This window comes from Pseudorca crassidens, chromosome 1 (genome assembly GCF_039906515.1).
Source record: "Pseudorca crassidens isolate mPseCra1 chromosome 1, mPseCra1.hap1, whole genome shotgun sequence".
NCBI classification, from domain to species: Eukaryota; Metazoa; Chordata; class Mammalia; order Artiodactyla; family Delphinidae; genus Pseudorca; species Pseudorca crassidens.
Window position 1 is genome coordinate 152573707 of NC_090296.1, and position 12150 is coordinate 152585856.

General features: G+C 37.5%; 2 long non-coding RNA genes across 4 annotated transcripts in view; one reads left to right on the forward strand and one right to left on the reverse strand.

Moving 5' to 3' along the window:
• The window catches only part of LOC137203426 (uncharacterized), a 94960-nt gene that overhangs the window by 79310 nt on the left and 3500 nt on the right, over positions 1–12150 (forward strand). The gene's annotated exons all lie outside the window — the stretch shown is intronic.
• Positions 1–12150, reverse strand: part of LOC137203432 (uncharacterized) — a 105183-nt gene that overhangs the window by 17831 nt on the left and 75202 nt on the right. Inside the window, exon 2 of the long non-coding RNA XR_010933114.1 lies at positions 3895–4073. This is a non-coding gene — a long non-coding RNA (uncharacterized lncRNA). The remainder of the gene's footprint in view (positions 1–3894; positions 4074–12150) is intronic.

Below are 12150 nucleotides of genomic sequence, written 5' to 3' on the forward strand. Positions count from 1 at the left end.
AGAGGGAGGAGATGTGGGAACATATGTATATGTATAACTGATTCACTTTGTTATAAAGCAGAAACTAACTCACCATTGTAAAGCAATTATACCCCAATAAAGATGTTAAAAAAAGAAAAAGAAATAGTGGCTGAGAACTTTCCAAATCAGGGGAGAGATTTGGATATCCAAGTTCATGAAGCTCATAGGCACCAGACAAACTCAACTCAAAAAAATATCTTCTCCAAAACACATTAGAGTAAAACTGTCAACTATCAAAAACAAAGAATCTTAAAAGCAACAGTAGGAGAGGAACTTGTAACTTATAAGAGAACCCTCATAAGGTTATCCACTGATTTCTCAACAGAAACCTCACAGGTCAGGAGAGAGTGGGATAATAGATTCAAATTGTTCAAATTAGAAAAAAAGTCAACCAGGATAACTGTCTCCATCATAATTGTCCCTTTTAAATGGAGAGATTAAAAACTCTTTCAAAAAAAAAAAGAAAAAGCCGAGAGAGTGCATCATCACTAGATCTGTCTTAAAAGAAATTCTAAAAGAGTTTCTCAAGCTAAAACTAAATAGTACCATGAAAACATATGCAAATACACATATAAATGTAAACATAGGTATATAGTTAAGGTAGGAATACTTTAATAATGTGATATGGTGGTGTGTTAACCAGTTAACAAGGTTAAAGTATGTGATTATTAAAATAACTGCAGCTATAATCACTTTAATGTATAAACAATATACAAAGAGCTAAACTCCACAAAATTTTATGGAGGGGAGTAAAAGAGCAGATTTTTTTGTATGTGATGGAAGTTAAATTGTTATCAACATAAAATAGAGTGTTATATCTATAAGATGTTTTCTGTGAGCCTCATGGAACCAAAAACAAAAGCCTAGAGTAGATTCACAAAATAAAGAGAAGGAAATCATAATATGCCACTACACAATATCACTAATTCATAAAAAAAAGCAGAAGAGGAAGAAAGGAACAAGAAACAACAAAACATCCAGAAAACAGTAAGATGGCATTGGTTAGTCCTTACCTGCCAATAATCACTATAAACATAAATATATTAAATTCTTTAGTCAAAAGTCATAGCGTGGCTAGACAGATAAAAATTCATGATGAAACTATAAGCAGCCTATCAGAGACTCACTTCAATGTTAAAAACACAAATAGGCTCAAAGTGAAGCATTGGAACAAGATATTCCATAAAAGTGGAAACCAACAGAAAGCAGAGGTAGCTACAGTTACACAAGGCAAAAAAAAAAATCAGCCAAAAGCTGCAACAACAACAAAAATAAGGTCATTATATAATGATAACATTGCCAATTCATCAAGAATACAATCATAAATAAATACGCCTTAACAGTGGGGGACTTTAATATGTTAAGCAAATACTAACAGATTTGAAGATAGAAATAGACAATACAAAAAAAAATTGTAGGGATCTTTCATACCCAACTTTCAACAATGAATCCAGAAGGAAAATCAATGAGGAAGTACTGAACTTGAATTATACATTAGACCAAATGGACTTAAGAGACAAAAACAGAGCAGTCCATCAAACAGGGGCAGAATACATATTCTTCTCCAGTGCACACTGAATATTTTCTAGGACAGATCATGTGATGGGTCACTAAACAAGTCTTAGCAAATTTAAGAAGACTGATATTATACTAAGTATTTTTTCAACTACAATGGTAAGAAACCAGAAATGAACAACAGGAAGAATCTGGAAAATTTACAGATATGTGGAAGTTAAACAACATGATCCTAAAGAATCAGTGGGCTAAAGAAAAAATTTGAAAATAAAAAATAAACAGACTGAATCATGAAGAAATAAAACAGTCTGAACAGGCCAAATTACTATTAAGGAGATTGAATCAGTTCTCAAAAACCTCCCAGCAAAAATTTGTATTTTATAAATACACAAGGGGAGACACACACAATGATATAAAGTAAGGTAGAGCTATTGGTTCTGAATCCCTGACTTCTTAGCAAATATTTATCATGAGTTGAGCTATATTTCAGAAATTTAACACAATTGAGCATATATTAACAATATGATTCTTGTAAACTTTTTTGAAAATACAAAGTGATAAAGAAGACTATGTCTGTTACATGAGTGTGGAGTATAATGGAAACTTAGAAGAACAAGGCTTGACTGATTCCACTTTACAACTTCCACTTGGAAAGCCAATGTCTTTAATAAAGAAAGGTGAAAATGTTCATTTTTCAAAAACAAAGTACAAACAAAGGAAAACTAAGAAGACACAGGAATTTCCAGATTTACTGTGATGGTTTATGCACACTTCTTGAATCACACAAAACCCTTATTAAAGATAAAAGAACTATTTGAACATCATGGAGGAATCTGCAGAAAGCACCTAAACCAGTGAACGTCAGGTATATTGGGACAAATGATTATCAGGTGACTGAAGCACGCAAGACATTATCACTGCTGTTGTATTCTCGGTGAAAATACATAAGAAAGTCATAATCTGAAACGATCATGAAAAAAATTAAGTTTATGCAACTTTCAGTCCACATATACTTCTCATGTTCCCTAACGCTAATTGTATATTTAAATAGTAAGTCTTTCTTATAAATATAGAGAGCAAGTCTCTCCTAATTACTTTTTTTTTTCAGAACTTTGTGTTATCTAGATCACTAATGCCATCCCATTTAAAAGTGCAAAAAAAAAAAAAGTGCATTTTCTGGGACTTCCCTGGTGGTTAAGAATCCACCTGCCAATGCAGGGGACATGGGTTTGAGCCCTGGACTGGGAAGATCCCACATGCACAGAGCAACTAAGCCCATGAGCCACAACTACTGAGCCTGCGTGCTGCAACTACTGAAGCCTGTGCGCCTAGAGCTCGTGCTCTGCAACAAGAGAAGCCACTGCAACAAGAAGCCCACACACCGCAACGAAGAGTAGCCCCCGCTCACCGCAAACTAGAGAAAGCCCGCAGGCAGCAACGAAGACCCAACGCAGCCAAAAATAAATAAATAAATTTATTTTTAAAAATTAAAAAAAAAGAAAAGTGCATTTTCTTTTCTTTTTTTTTTTTTTTTGGCAGTACGCAGGCCCCTCACGGTTGTGGCCTCTCCCGTTGCGGAGCACAGGCTCCGGACGTGCAGGCTCAGCGGCCATGGCTCACGGGCCCAGCCGCTCCACGGCTTGTGGGATTTTCCAGGACCGGGGCACGAACCCGTGGCCCCTGCATCGGCAGGCAGACTCTCAACCACTGCGCCACCAGGGAAGACCAAAAGTGCATTTTCTTAATCCTGGTGTGATAAATTGTTGCATTCAGATGTACATTAATCATTTCACTTTCCCCTTTTTTTTTTTTTTTTTTGGTACGCGGGCCTCTCACTGTTGTGGCCTCTCCTGTTGCGGAGCACAGGCTCCGGACGCGCAGGCTCAGCAGCCACGGCTCACGGGCCCAGCCGCTCCGCGGCATGTGGGATCCTCCCGGACCGGGGCACAAACCCGTGTCCCCTGCATCGGCAGGCGGACTCTTAACCACTGCGCCACCAGGGAAGCCCCCCTTCTTCACTAATAGCTCATCATCCAAAATTATCTCTTAGGGAATTTTGGATATGAATGCCTTCCCATATAGATCTTCCACAAAGGGAATCATTTCAATAGTTGGATGTCATTCTCCACGCTCTGTAGGGAGCCTGGATGCAGACAATGGGGAAAAGGCTCTGGAACGCAGGGTAGAAGTATTCTAAAGTGCTGACTTTGACTATCACAAGAAGGAAAAAAGTAAGTAGTTGAAAATGACCTTGCTAGGCACATAAGAAGTAGAGAGTTAAAGATTTGTAGGTTCTTAATCCATGACATTTCAGAAGGAAAAGCAGACAGAGCCTCTGACCCAGGACAGGACCGTTACCTGAGAAGCTGCCATTTCCTCCTCTCCTTCCTCCTGCTCTGGGTCGTTTTCTCATCGATATGATGTTGAGGAATCACACTGGGATCTTGAAAATATGCCTCAGTGCCGTCAGCACAGCTCCTTCACCTCTTCCCACAACACCAACAGTCTAAAGGACCTTGAAATGCTGAAACAGCAACCTGAAAAAGAGATTCAGGAACAATGAGCTCCTTCATGGAGACCAAACTGTGAGCTTTTTCTTTCCTGCCGACACATGCTCTCCTCTCACACAGATGCCCCAAAACTTCTGCTACAGCACAGAGTAAGTTGGCTACACTGACCTGCCCTTTCCAATCTCATGTAGAGCAGACACCAATGTCTCCCCAAAGGCAAAAGGACTGAAGACTGCAAACAACTATCACCAGGTACCAGTAGCCCTTGGGCTTGGGCTTAAACCGGGCCTAACCTTAGAATCACCTGGAGTTAAAACACTCGGATGCTCCCACCCAGATCAATAGACAGACTCTGTGGGGAGGGCACAGGTGATGTTATTTCTAAATACTCATCACGTAATACTAATGGGAAATTGCATGGGAACCACATAGCAAATGTTTCTTCTGAAGCTTTAAAGTGCGTACAAATTTGTGGGGAACCAGGCCCCACTCTAAGTTATGAAACTCCTGTAGGGCTCAAAAACGACATCTTTTACGAGTCTTCTTGTTCATGCAGATGTTACTCCCTCAGACCCATATTCAGTAGCACTGAGATAAGAGATCAGGCATAGCACACCTGAGACCACTGAGTAGTGTGAAGGCTTCAGAGAATTTCCAGAAGTGCAGGTTCCCTGGGCCTGATTCCTAGGGGCCGAGTTCCTCCTGAAATAGGTGTTGTCTTGTTGTTGCCTATAGTAGATGCTGCTTGGTTGATGGAAATCATGTGGTGGGTTTAGGGATGTGTGAGGGGTCACCCTTAGAAATCTTCCCAAAGGTACCCTTAGTCCTCAGGTCCTTTAGCCCCCTCTCCTCTCAGGGCCCACTTGACAGACAGGACTACCCAGGGACAGGGCAGGACCACCTGTCCTCAGGTGAGCTGAGACTCCATACCCCAAAAGATGCAGAGCACAAAGTTGTTTACATCACAGATCTGTTTGAAAATAAACGAAAGGCAGCAATGAAGGGTGGATTTAACATTTTGGGTTGGGAATGACAAAAGACTTTGAAAATGATGCCATGAATGCATATTTAATGATTAACAAAGGAAGCTGTGATCTATGTTAAGTAATGAAGCACACTATACCTGAATTAACAGATAAGATTTTTCATTCATTGTATGTTTGTCTATGTGTGTGTGTTATAAATTGTGGCGCCGCAGTTTTTTCTCCCCCTCTTCCCTTACGTGTTTATACTTTCTCACATCTTTAATGTATTTTTATTTATTTATCTTGGCTGCACTGGATCTTAGTTGAGGCACGCAGGATCTTTGCTGCGGCATGTTTAGTTGCAGCATGCAGGATTTTTTTTTTTTTTTTTTTTTTTAGTTGCGGCATGTGGGCTTCTTAGTTGTGGCATGCATGTGGGATCTAGTTCCCCCACCAGGGATCAAACCCGGGCCCCCTGCATTGGGAGTGCAGAGTCTTACCCACTGGACCACCAGGGAAGTCCCTATACTTTCTCACATTTTAAAAAGCGCATTGATTAAGGTAAAAATTAGAGAAAAGCACATCCACTTTTTCAAATATTCTGAGAATTCTGAATCTTTTTAAAATTTTATTAAAAATTTCTTTTTAATTTTTATACAACTTTAAAGGTTACTTTTCATTTACAGTTACTATAAAATATTGGTTATTTTCCCCAATATGTATGTTGTACAATATGTCTTTCAGCTATCTTACAACGAATTGTTTGTACTTTCCACTCCCCAACTCCTATATTGCCCCTCCCCTCTCCTCACTGGTAACAAGTAGTTTGTTCGATATCTCTCTGAGTTTGCTTCTTTTTTGTTATATTTACTAGTTTGTTTTATTTTTTAGATTCTACATATAAGTGATATCATACAGTATTTGACTTTCTCTGACTTATTTCGCTTAGCATAATGCCCTCCAAGTCCATCTATGTTGCTACAAATGGCAAAATTTCATTTTTTCGTGGCTGAATAGTATTGCATTGTACATATATACCACATCTGCTTTTTTTTATTTTTATTTTATATTGGAGTATAATTGATTTACAATGTTGTGTTAGTTTCAGGTGTACAGCCAAGTTATATATATATATATATATATATATATATTTTCAAATTATTTACCTGTTTAGATTATTACAGAATATTGAGCAGAGTTCTCTGTGCTACACACTAGGTCCTTGTTCATTATCTATGTAGGTATGTCAATCCCAAACTCTCAATTTATCCCCCCACACCTTTCCCCTTTGGTAACCGAACAACTATATATGCCAATAAAATGAACAAAGTAGAAGAAATGGACAAATTCCTAGAACTGTACCATCTCCCAGGACTGAACCCAGAAGAAATAGAAAATATGAACAGAGCAACTGCCAGTAATGAAATAGAATCAGTACTAATTAAAAACAAAAACTCAACAAACAAAAGTGAAGGATCAGATGGCTTCAGAGTTGAATTCTACCAAACATTTAGAAAAAAGTTAACACATAACCTCAAACTATTACAAAATATTGCAGAGGATTAGGTCAGCATCATCCTGATACCAAAATCAGACAAAAATATCGCATAAAAAAAGAAAATTACTAGGCAATGTCACTGATGAACATACATGCAAAAATCCTCAAAAAGTATCAGCAAAATGAGTCCAAAAATATATTAAAAGTATCATACATCATGGTCAAGTGGGATTAACCCCAGGGAGTCAAGGGTGGTTCAGTATCTTCATATCAATCCATGTGATAAACCACAGTAACAAATTGAAGAATAAAAATCATATGATAAAAAAAAAACATGATCATCTCAATAGATGCATAAAAAGCTTTTGAAAAAATTCAACATCAATTCATGATTAAAAGCTCTCCAGACACTGGGTATAGAGGATACATACCTCAGCATAATAAAGGCCATTTGGAGAAGGCAACAGCTAACATCATACTCAATGGTGAAAAACTGAAAGCATTTCCTTAAGGTCTGGGTCAAGACAGGAATGCCCACTCTTGCCACTTTAATTCAACATAGTATTGGAAATCCAGGCACACCAAATCAGACAAGAAAAAGAAATAAAAGCAAACCAAATTGGAAAGGAAGAAGTACAACTGTCACTGTCTGCAGATGACATAACACTGTACATAGAAAATCCTAAAGACGCCACCAAAAAACCACTAGAGCACATCAATGAATTCAGAAAAGTTGCAAGATACAAAATTAATATACAGATTTGTTGCATTTCTATACACTGACAATGAACTATCAGAAAGAGAAATTAAAGAAACTGTACCATATGTAATAACATCACAAAGAATAAAATACCTAGGAATAAACATACCTAAGCAGGTAAAAGACACATACTCAAAAAACTATCAGACATTGATAAAAGAAGTTAAAGGCAACACAAAAAGATGAAAAAATATACCATGCTCATGGTTTGGAAGAATTAATACTTTTAAAATGACCATACTACCATATATATATGGTATATCTCACATGCTCTTTCATTTCATGTAGCTATTCCTACAACTCCAGGCTGAGTTTGTTTCCAGGAAAATATATTATTTCAGATACCTATTTGCACACTCAAGACTCCTCTGTAATCCCAGACTATTTAAGAGACTTCTGCTTGACACTGCCTAGATTCTGAAGCTCCACTACAAGCATTAATAAAATTATATTTACATAGGTATTTATATGATAAGCAATAATGCATTTACGGGCTTCCCTGGTGGCGCAGTGGTTGAGAGTCCGCCTACCGATGCAGGGAATGCAGATTCGTGCCCTGGTCTTGGAAGATCCCACATGCCGCGGAGTGGCTGGGCCCGTGAGCCATGGCCGCTGAGCCTGTGCTCCGCAACAGGAGAGGCCACAACAGTGAGAGGCCCGCGTACCGCAAAAAAAAAAAAAAAAAAAAGCATTTACAATTGTACTATGATTTATTGCTTCTTTTGGAGCATAAAATTGTCTTATTTGCCACTCTCTTGTAAATGACTTTGTAAATTATACTTAGGACTTAGAGAGGAATGAATATACAAAAAACTGATCAATGTGCAAATATCATCAATTTACATATATCTCACAAGATTAGGAAATTCTCCCATTATTATCAAAGAAAAACAAAGCCTGGATACTCTGCAGTCATGAATCAAGAGAATGCAGGGGACTAGAGGTAAGAAACAGACAGTAACCAACGCAGCAGAGTTCACCATTCACCAGCTGGGATTACTAAAAGGAGCCAAACAAATGTGAAATATGGAAGAGAGGGTTACAAAGACACAAAAGTGCTCACCAAGACAAGGACACTTTGGGTGGCTCTAGATTCAGGGGAGGATCTAGAGGAGTTAATAGTCCTATGGATGTGTTGAATCTGCTGCCTGTGCCTATTCAAGATGAAAACCATAGAGACATGGATCAGATCATGAGCAGCAAACATGAAACATCAGGGAATATGTAATAACAGTCCTACAGTCAGTAAGATGGTGATTCTGTTATAAAATAAATCATAACCGAATCCCAAATCCTTTTTCTGTTGACAAACCTAGCGTACTTAATTACTATGATATACTTACAGATCTAGTTAGCTGTGTTTTTCCAACAGTTTAGATATATATTTATCTGTTTTCCTAACTTGTTATTATAGTTTAAGTTGGTGGTAATTATTTAGTACTGACAAGTTTCCAGTTCAGTATAAAGATTTATTAATAGGCCAATATCAATTATGCAAAGGATGTAGTGATCTTAATATAGATACTCATTGTAATACTACAGAAACCTGCAATATGACAAAGTTGGATTTAATACATGCAAGACAGGCTCAATATTAGGACAGCAACAGAGAGAGTCATATGTTTCTGTGCCTGAACAAAATGGAATACCACCCATCACAGGAATTGTTGAATAGCATCATAGTGTGCCTTAAAGTAGGTGTTATGAATCACTAATATTAATAAAATTGTGTAGGTTAAAAAAATTTTACGAATTTCACATCATATTATCATCAATTTATTAATATGTAAGTGAAGTAAAACTATTAGCAGTGAAGATAGATACACCTTTTATGTTATTTTAATATACAAGATAGTTATGTAAAAATGGAATCTCTCGTGTGAAATCTTGTGCATTTTATTAAATGTAAATCATACATTTTTATTGATAGAATATTTTTGAAACAGAGGAAATATCACAAGATACATTTGAGACTGACTTCTGTTCTCTGAAATGCATTATTATACATTTATATTTCCTTAAGGACGAATTCCTTTTCTTCAAGAGGGAAGACCATCTCATCAAAACACACAGACCACTGACGATGGCAGCAGAAAAAAGTTTCTGTCTCCATTAAGTACTTCATACACCCTGAGTTAGAGAACATATTTCTCTTCCAGCAACTGCCATTTGGATACAACATTCTGTGCAGGACTAAATGATTTACATACATTTCTCTTAGTCTTTATTATCAGCATGTGGTGTTACAGGCTCATACCTGCAGTAATCCTGAACATTTAGTCTCTGATTCCAGTCATTAATATGAACAACAGATTTGTTTCCGCACTTGGTTTCTGCACTTAGGAGTATATTAAAAGTCAGGTTGCAGTATTACTTGGATTCAGCACCAAGAATCAAGGTCATTGTGAATTACACTAAATTACATTAGAAGCCGTAACAGATTGATGGAGGAACTATAATCCCAGTCTCTCTTTACTAGTTCAGCTCAAGCTTCAGAATTATTTCAACTTCCTGTATGGCTTTGGCACTGGACCAGAATCAAACCCTGAAGAATCACTTTTTCTGGAATAAATATTTACTTAAATACCTGATACCCTCCCATAGACAGTCATCCTTTCAGATTGAAAGAAAAAACTGTCACCTGACTCCTTTCTGCTGTCAGGGTGGTGGGCTCAGTGTGACTGTCAAGACAGCCAGTACCCATATTGGAGGGAAGCAGTCATAAACCTAGGTGTAGGTTTGTGATTCTCTGGCCTCATCTCCCCTCACAACTGCAAGTATCTTTTCACCTGTAGGTGCAATAAGAGATCAGTTTTGGGGAACAGAGGATATTTGTGAAAAACTTTATCCCAGTGGTTAATTACCAAAAAAAACCCTACAAACTACTAGTTATTTCCAAGGAGATCATTGAAGAGTTTTGAGAGACTGCTTTTTGTTTTGTTTTATGTTATCCCAAACGTAAAAGTCAGACAGAGTCTCATGTGAAAGAAGCAGGAAATACTGAGTAGGCTGTGGAAACTGGGAATACACAAGAGCCTGAAAGATCTTACAGAGCCTATAAATAATACTTGAATCAAAAGTTTGGTGGCAGGCTTCCCTGGTGGCGCAGTGGTTAAGAATCCGCCTGCCAATGCAGGGGACATGGGTTCGAGCCCTTGTCCGGGAAGATCCCACATGCCACAGGGCAGCTAAGCCCGGTGCCACAACTACTGAGCCTGCGCACCTATAGCCCATGCTCCGCAACAATAGAAGCCACTGCAATAAGAAGCCTGTGCACCACAATGAAGAGTAGCCCCCGCTCACCGCAACTAGAGAAAGCCCATGCACAGCAATGAAGCCCCAATGCAGCCATAAATAAATAAATAAATAAATTTATTAAAAAAGAAAAGTTTGGTTGCACATCACGGAGAAACAGAACCAACCTGAAAAAGCTCCCAATGGTCAAATGTAGATGAACTTGAACAACAAAATAAAGAGCATGGAACTGAATGATAATAACAAAATACATAGGAAAATACATAGGATTCCATATCAATGTTAAAAATATAATTATAGAAATAAATGGAGAAAAGGAATATATTCTGTACATAAGGATGATGAATAATATAAGGAGTTATTCCTCTTTTAAAGTGGGGAAGATTATTTTATCCCCTCAGCCCCTCCTTGCATATGAGATGCACTTAGTGATTGCCCTACAAAAAATAGAGTATGGAAAAGAAAAACACAGTAACTTCACAATGGAGAAAACTCGCAAATACTTTAAACAAGTGATGGACCACCTTAATAAACCATGTCAATTACCAAATGATATGACATGATGAGATGTGGAATCTTTCTTGAAAATTACTCATTTATTCTAATCATGAGGAGCACATAACACAAACTCAGCTTTAGGGATAGTCTAAGCAGTGTCTCATCAGTACTCCTCAAACTCATGAAGGTCATGAAAAATAAGGGAAGACTAAGAGGGTCATAGAGCACAAGAGACAGGGAACATATGATGACTATATGTACCTAATGTGCTCGACTGGGTCCTGGAAGAGAAGAATGACATAGGGTCAAAACTGGTGAGATGCAAATAAAGTCTGGAATTCAGCCAACAGTAATGTACCAGTGGAGATTTCCTAGTTTTCACAAATGCAGCATGGCAATGTACAACGGTAACTATAGAGAAAACTGGATGAAAACATATTTGAGACCTCTCTGTATTATCTTTGAAGATTTTCTACAATTCTAAAATTATTTCATAATAAAATATTGACTTATAATTATATAAAAGTTTATAATTGAATTACAAATAGTTATGTTAACTGATTACCTTTGAGTTTATACCCTTTTTTATTTTCTAAGGAAGGCATTTTAACTCTTCTTGATTTTGAAAATAATCAAACTATTAAACAAAATAGATTCATATATTTTGCCTTCTATGTTGTTCCAAATTTAATGAAAAGATCCTCTATAAATGTGTTTTCTAAGGTCAGAAATGCAGGAGTTCCTCTTGAAACCTTTCTTTGTCAATAAAGGGGGTATCACAGGAAAGTCTTCTTTGTGCAGAGTCTTCTTTGTGACAGCCCCTTTAAAATACATAGGAAGAATTTCTAATTTGCAGATTTTGAGGCCAAAACGTGATGTTCTCCTTCCCTGTTTTCACCTGCCCTTCCGCCTCACAGTCAACCACTAATTCTGCTATAGCAATGGGGAATGTGGTTTGCAAGGACCTGACCCGACCACACAGACTCTATTACCTTTTCTTGAACCAAAGGTTGGACTCAACTCTCACACCACAAATATACCTGAGAGCCCTCTTGCTTAACTCTGGTTTCACCCTGGAATTGCCTGAAGCATGCAGTTTAAAAAAATTTATTGTAATCTATATAAATT